We start from the raw sequence: 7,829 nt of genomic DNA, 5'->3' as shown, positions 1-7,829 counted from the left end.
CTGCCCTGGCAACAGAACCTGGCAAAAATCCTCTGGATTTTTCTCATCTCACTGTGTGCGAAATGGGAAGAGTCAGTTCAGATGCAGAGGGAGCGCCCTTTTTCAAGTGTGTTACAGTCACAGCTCCAAACAGGAAAGAGAGGCAGAAGGGAGACAAGAGGAAAAGAGAACAAGCGAGGGAAACAAGGAGACTTGTTTAGAAGTGTGGTGGCAAGTGGGGTTCTGATGGACGTGGAGGCGTCCCCATCATTTGTTTGACTCAAGGGTAGGGTCGGCTCGGGTTGTGTTCACATGGACCCAGCGGCACAAATGAGAACCTCCATCCATAGGACGTGCAGGGGCCAGGCTGTGTTCCACTTCCTGAGACTCTCTCAGGATCATCCCCAGTGGAATCAATCATTTCCCTGCTCATTTCAGGCAGGTCTGAGTGGCAGTGCCTTCTTAGCTCCATGAATGTGGCTCATGCGCCATTTATTAGTATGTGGGAGTTTGGGTTTATAAGAATTAACCTTGAGCAAAAATATTGCTAGTATTGGAGCAGGAGCAGGACCAGGGGAGGGAAAAATTGTTGGTGAGATTTGAGAGGACTTGGGAGAAGTCGTCTCTTCTAAGATCATCATATAATGATTTTCCTTGTAACTTCCAGTACGTAGAACTCCGCTGGATTTTAGAAGAAGTTCTGGGCTTTTATTTGTTTGTAAAAATGATACTTGCTTGTTACTAAAAATTCGAGGGCGTTCCCATTGTGGCTTAGGGGGTTAAGAACCTGACGTAGTCTCCACGAGGATGTGGGTTTGATCCCTGGCCTCCCTCAGTGGGTTAAGGATCCAGAGATGCCGTGAGCTGTGGTGTAGGTCGCAGATGAGGCTTGGATCCCATGTTGCTGTGGCTGTGTCATAGGCCAGCAGCTACAACTCCGATTTGACCCCTAGCTTGGGAATTTCCATATGGGTGCGGCCATAAAAAGAAAAAAAATTTTTTGAGTAGTATATGAAAGCATAAGAAAAAAATCTTTTTTTAAAAAAACCTATTTTTCATTCCTCGGGGAGAGCGGGGAGGGAGTGGGATGGACGGGCATTTCGGGGGGTGGGGGGGGGAGGTTGGATGGAAACTGTTATATCTGGAATGGACGGGCCGTGGGGCCCTGCTGTACAGCACAGGGAACTGTGTGTGATTCGGTCCCTTTGCTGTACAGCAGACACTGAAGAAACATTGAAAATCACCTATACTTTAATAGAAAATTTTAAAAGAAGTGTATTTAAAAAACCCCTAAGATTGCTTTAAAAAAATAAAAACTAATTTCACCACACAAACAGCCATTGGTAAAAGTTGGTGACCATTATTCAAGATTCTCTGTCTATATTGGTAGACATATGATGACTAGAATAATTTTAGGAAAATGACCTTATATAGTTTTTTTTTATTTTAGAAGAATTAAGTTAGTTAAAAACTTTAGTTGACAGAAGTTCCCGCTGTGGTACAAGGGGATTGGTGGCGTCTCTAAAGTGCCAGCACGAAGGTTCGATCAGTGGCCCACACAGTGGGTTAAAGGATTTGATTCCTGGCCCGGAGCTTCTTGTGCTGTGGGGTGGCCAAGAAAGAAAGAGGAAAAAAAAAGTAAAAAAAATTTTAGTTGACAAATAAGAAACTAAAATGAATTCACTTTAGTTATGTTTTCTGTAGGATTTTAAAACTTTCATCATATTCTTTTAATTTTACAATTGTTTTAAGTTTTTTTAATTTTTATTTTCTTAGGGTCGCACCTGCGGCAGGTGGAAGTTCCCAGGCTAGGGGTCGAATTGGAGCTGCAGCTGCTGGCCTACGTCACAGCCACAGCCACGCCAGATCCAAGTCTCATCTTCGACCTACCCTGCAGCTCACAGCAACACCAGATCCTTAACCCACTGAGCGAGGCCAGAGATTGAACTCGAATTCTCATGGATACTAGTTGGGTTCTTAACCCGCTGAGCCACAACGAGAACTCCTGGTGCAGTTTTCTGCTTTTAGGTAGATCAACTGCAAATTGCTGAGCTTATTTTTAAACTGCTTTAAAAGAACTCTATGGATAAAGGCTCAACTGCACTCAAGTTCTAATTGTTCAGCATCTAAACTGTTCTTCTTTGTGTGACTTTCCAGAAGAAAGATGTGTAAGTTTCACAGTAGGTTCATCTTTCTCATAACCTAAGATATCGTTCCTAAAAGGGAACGATTTTGCAGGAGAGGTTGGAGGTGAGTGGATGGATGGGGTTTTACGTGGGTGTATCAGGGATCAGAGGAGAGTCCTGCCCACAGGTAACTGTCATTCACTGGGAGCACAGCATGTCTGTGCCTTTTGAAGATAACCATTCATCACTGCAGCCTTCCACAGGCTCCCTGTCCTTTACAGTAAGAATGGTCAAAACAAACCCTAGGTAGGTTTTTACTCTGCATGACATTTCAGAACCAATGTACTCAGCAAAATTGCTATATCATTATCCTGTGATTTAGGGAGTTACATAAAAAGATTAGGCTTTATAGAAATAAAATACAGCATCTAGTGGGATGCCAGGACAGACATTTTATAAGTGCCTAAGTTTATCAAACGGTAGTCAAACAAAAATGAGATTTTCTCCTCTCTCGATTTTTCCTGGAAAGAGGGGCCACCAGCTAGAAGGTTGAAGCTGAGAAGTATTCAGTGTGGTATTTCAGAGGAGGAGGGGAAGGCCAGTCAACTTAAAGTTGCTTCCAGGGGTTCCTGTTGTGGCTCAGCAGGTGAAGAACCTGACATAGAGTCCCATAAGGATGTGGGTTTGATCCCTGGACTTGCTCACTGGGTTAAAGATCTGGCATTTGCCACAGGCTACAGCATAGGTCGCAGATGTGGCTTGGATCTGGTGTTGCTGTGGCTGTGGTATGAGCTGCAGCTCTGATTTGACCTGTAGCTTGGAGACTTCCATATGCTGCAGGTGCGGCCATAAAAAAAATAATTAAATAAAAAGTTGCTTCCAAATAGTATCTTTATGTATTGACTGACAAACCAGGAAAACCGTTAAAACGCACACACAGGCAAATAGAGTTTTAAGATCACAGAAGGAAGTTTTCTTAAGTGGTAGGTAATGAGACAATGCTGTTGGAAATCCTTTTTAAAAGCAGGAAAGGTTGCCTGTGTGTGCGTTTAAAAGCAGGAAAGCATTAGATAAGGGTACAGAGGTGGACAGGGCCTCATAAGTGACCACAGACAATAGTGTGGGAGCTTTAAGGGAAGAGTCAGGAAATTTTAAGAAGAGAAGGTATCAGAGTAAAGAAAGAGAAGGGAGATTTCAGTTAAGACCGCTATTGACAGAAATCTAATTCAGTATTTCTTCGAGTCCTAACTGGTATTAGCATATTTCTGAGCAGCTTGAACACATAAAAGTGAAAGATGGGAGTACCCATTGTGGCATAGAGGGGTAAGGATCTGGCGCTGTCTCTGTAGTGGAACAGGTTCCATTCCTGGGCCAGCTCAGTGCCTTAAAGGGATCCAGCTTTGCCGCAGCTGTGGTGTATGTAGGTTGCGGCTGCAGCTTGGATTCAATCCCTAGCCTGGGAACTTCCGTGTGCCATGGCTGCAGCCACAGAAAAAAACCAACCAACCAACAAACAACAGTGAAAGATGTTCTTGCACATATTCTGTGTCAAACAACTATCTAGCTGTTCTGGCACTTTATTTTAAGGAAGGTTAAGGGTCCAGCTATGGATGACTCATCTTTAATTTCTCAATACTGCCAGTGTATAGAGGGCTGTGGCTGGTCCTCCATCCATGTTTCTTAACCTTGGTCTTGGGCAGAATATAAAGCAGTGGATTTTGTGGGATAGACTGGGATAAAAATGAGAGGAAAAAGAAGGATGACTGTGGCAGGTGCAGTTCAAAAATAGCGACTGGGTCGATATGCTGTATAGCAGAAATTGATACAGTGAATCGCCTATATACTTATAAAAATAAAATTAAATTAAAAAAATAAGTGCTCCAACAGAGTAGATATTTCAGGGACATTCATTGTTGGGAAGGAGCAAGAGGTCCCAGGGAATAGTGTCAGAAGGAATCGATGGAAAGGAAAGAAGTCCTGTGGAATTTCCCAAAGTCTGGATTTGGCTGATTGCATCTCTGCACTGTTTTTTTAACTTGTTCCTCTAGCTCTTGTTTTTCTTGTAAGGTGGCAGTTAGCTTGAATGACTTTATTAGATTCAGATTTGGCATTTGGGGCAAGAATACCTCATAGGAAATGTTGTATAATTCCTATCATCCATGCTGTAACAAAAGGTCCTATCTGGACCTTCCTTGATTATGGATGCTTAGGCTCTTGTAGCTTTGTTTCCATTGTGAAAAATTCTCAACTGAAAAACAAGACAATGCTTCTATTTAAACTGTTTTTTTTTTTTTTTTTAACTTGGAATTCAGGTTAGAATTGGATAGACTTCAGGAGGTTAGTAAAGTCTCTAAAACTATGTGCAGAGTTTTCTCTGCATGTTCATATGTTTATTCTTCTGAGGCGCGATTATAATGTCCAGTAGCTTTTCAAAGGAGTGTATAAATAGAAACGGTTAGGATCCAGTGATGGAAAACTTTAAAGTTTCCTTCTTTCTCTTGGCCTCTAGTTACTAATAAAATGTTTAGGAGTTTTATGTATTCTAGGAACATACTATTGGACTTTGAAATGAACATATTTGTCATCTGTCTCATGCCCTTCATTTTACAGACAGGAAACAAAAGAAAGGAAATACCTCTGATAAGGGTCCATGGCTCGGCAATAGCAGAGTGAGGACCAGCAGCAGTATTCGTTCTGTTGTTTTAGAACGCCCTTATTCCTTTTTTTTTTTTTTTTTTTTTAAGGCTGCATCTGCAGCATATGGAAGTTCCCCGGGCTAGGGGTGGAATAGGAGCTGCAGCTAGAGCCTTCACCACAGCCACTGCAACACCAGATCTGAGCCCCATCCACGACCTACGATGCAACATGTGCCAACCCACCAAGCAAGGCCAGGGATCAAACCCGCATCCTCGGGGACACTAGGTCGATTTCTTAACCTGCCGAGCCACAACGGGAATTCCTTATTTTCAGATGGCTGGCTAGGTGTAAATATTTTTTATTTCCTTTTTTCTCCTATCCCAAATTATGTGTTTTTTTTTTTTTCCTGATTCCATTGTTGGTTATGGTCCATAATCACAAATGCTTAGTGTTAGAACCGTCTAATTTAATTCACTTCATTATCTTAGTGAGAGTTTATTTTAGAGGTGCTCTGGTTCTGTGACTGTAGACTAATAAGACACAGTCCCTACCTTCAAGTATCCTTCAGTCTATGGATGGGGCAGGGGTTGTTTGGTTGTTTGCAAATTCAGTATTCTGCCCAATGATACAATCTGTTATGAGAGGGTCTGTTCTGGGGGTGCTGAAAACACCCATTTTTACCCATCTGCACCTTGACCTCAGAGTGGCTATTTCTCAGGGAGATGGGACCACTTAGCATTATCATTTCCTGTTTGTCAGGATCTTTCACCTTTGAGTGGTGAAGTCACCATCATTTGAGTGGTGTTTTTGTCATTCAATACCTCAGCGTGGAGCTTGGGAAGGATGGGCGGGCCTCTCCCACGATGCTGGGAGCTGCATCTCATTTATCACAGTCACCTTTGGAAAAGGAGGCCCACCTCCTCCCTTCTCACTTCCTTTCCCAGCTGACACCAAACCTATCTGAGAAGGTAAATGACCTGCCAGCCAGGTGACTTCCTTGAAAGGAGTGCCAGGACGGTCTGGTTTAAACCTGGCTTTAGGAAGATACGTCAGGTCCTTTTGGGCAACTTTTGGCACGCCACCGGGTCTGCTGGTGTGATCTTGTTCATTTAAGGCTACGGAAAAAACAGATCCTCGCTGGTGGGTGGGGAGGGTTAGTGCAAGACCGACATGATTTCACTCTCCTTTTATTCTCCTTCTTAATCCAAAGAACATGATAGGTAATCAAATAAATCCCTTGTACAAAGACCGTTGTCACTGATAATCCTTGAATTAACCCACACATTCGCTTTAGTGCCTACTGGGTGTGACTTTCTTTTGCCATTTAAGGAGGCGTTTTGAGTAATTGTGGTATTGGTTTGTTTAGATGTCATCTCATGCAATTTGCTGAGTTTTTTTTTTTTGTCTTTTTAGGGCCACACCCATGGTATATGGAGGTTCTCAGGCTAGGGGTCGAATTGGAGCTACAGCTGCTGGCCTATGCCACAGCCACAGCAATGCAGGATCTGAGCCACATCTGTGACCTACACCACAGCTCATGGCAACACCAGATCCTTAACCACTAAGCAAGTCCAGGGATGGAACCCACAACCTCATGGTTCCTAGTCAGATTTGTTTCTGCAGCACCACAACGGGAACTCCTGCTGAGATCTTTTTTTTTTTTTTTTAAATTGAAGTACAGTTGACTTAATTTCAGGTATTAAACAGAGTGATTTGATATTTTTATGGATTCTGCACTATACAAAGTTACTAAAATATTATTATTATTGGTAGTAGTATTTTGTCTTTTTAGGGCTGCACTTGTGGCATATGGAAGTTCCCAGGCTAGGGGTCGAATCAGAGCTGTAGCTGCCCACCTATGCCATAGCCACAGCAATTCAGGATCTGAGCTGTATCTTCAACCTACACCACAGATCACGGCAACACAGGATCCTTGGCGCACTGAACAAGGCCAGGGATCGAATCCGAATCCTCATGGATACTAGTCAGGTTCGTTAGTGCTGGGCCATGATGGGAACTCTGACTTATTTATTTATTTATTTTAATAACTGGTGGCGTGTGCCTCTTAATCCCCTTCCCACATTTTGCCCATCTTCTGATGCTCCTCCTCTCTGGCAACCATCCGTTTGTCCTTTGCTTTGTTAAGTTTGTTTCTCTTTTGTTATGTTCGTTTGTTTTAGATTCCACATGTACATATTTGTTTTTCTCTTTCTGACTTATTTTGCTTAGCAACATACCCTCTTGGTCCATCCATGTTGTGGCAAGTGACAAGATTTAATTTTTTATGACTAATATTCCATGTGTCGTACCACATATGCCACATCTTCTTAGCCATTCATCTGAGGATGAGCACTTAATTGCTTCCGTACCGTGGCTACTGTAAGTAACACTGCAGTGAACATTGAAGTGTCTATATCTTTTAAAAATTTTATTATTATGAAAGTATAGTTGATTTACAGTGTTTTGTCAAGTTCTATTGTACAACAAAGTGACCCAACTTGTGACACACATTTCCCTGTGCTGTACAGTAGGATCCCATTGCCCATCCATTCCAAATATAACAGTGTGCATCCCAAATTAGTGGGGTTTTTTTTCTCCCCTTTGGATAAATACCCAGATATATAATTGCTAGATCATGTGGTAGTTCTATTTTTAATTTTTGGAGGAAGCTCCGTACTGTTTTCTGTAGTGGCTGCACCAATTTACATTTCCACCAGCAGGGCACCGGGATGACCTTTTCTCCTCATCCTCTCCAGCACTTGTTATTTCTTGTCTTTTTGATCACAGACGTCTGGAAGGTGTGACATGATAGCTCATTAGTGATGTTGAACATCTTTTCGTGTGTCAGCTGGTCATCTGTATATGTTCTTGGGAGAAATGTCTCTTCAGGTCTTCTGCTCATTTAACTGGATGTTTTTGTTCTTTGATGTTGAGTTGTACGAGTCTGGTGTATATTTTGGATATTAACTCCTTATTAGGCATATCATTTGCAAACATCTTCTCCCATTCAGTAAGTTGATTTTTTTGTTTGATTGATGTTTCCTTCAGTGTATAAAAGCTTTTTAACTTGATGTAGTCCCATTTGTT

The sequence above is a fragment of the Phacochoerus africanus genome, chromosome 14, assembly GCF_016906955.1.
Source record: "Phacochoerus africanus isolate WHEZ1 chromosome 14, ROS_Pafr_v1, whole genome shotgun sequence".
Classification (NCBI taxonomy): Eukaryota; Metazoa; Chordata; class Mammalia; order Artiodactyla; family Suidae; genus Phacochoerus; species Phacochoerus africanus.
The sequence above is the reverse complement of the archived record's forward strand: the minus strand, read 5'-3'. Positions refer to the sequence as shown.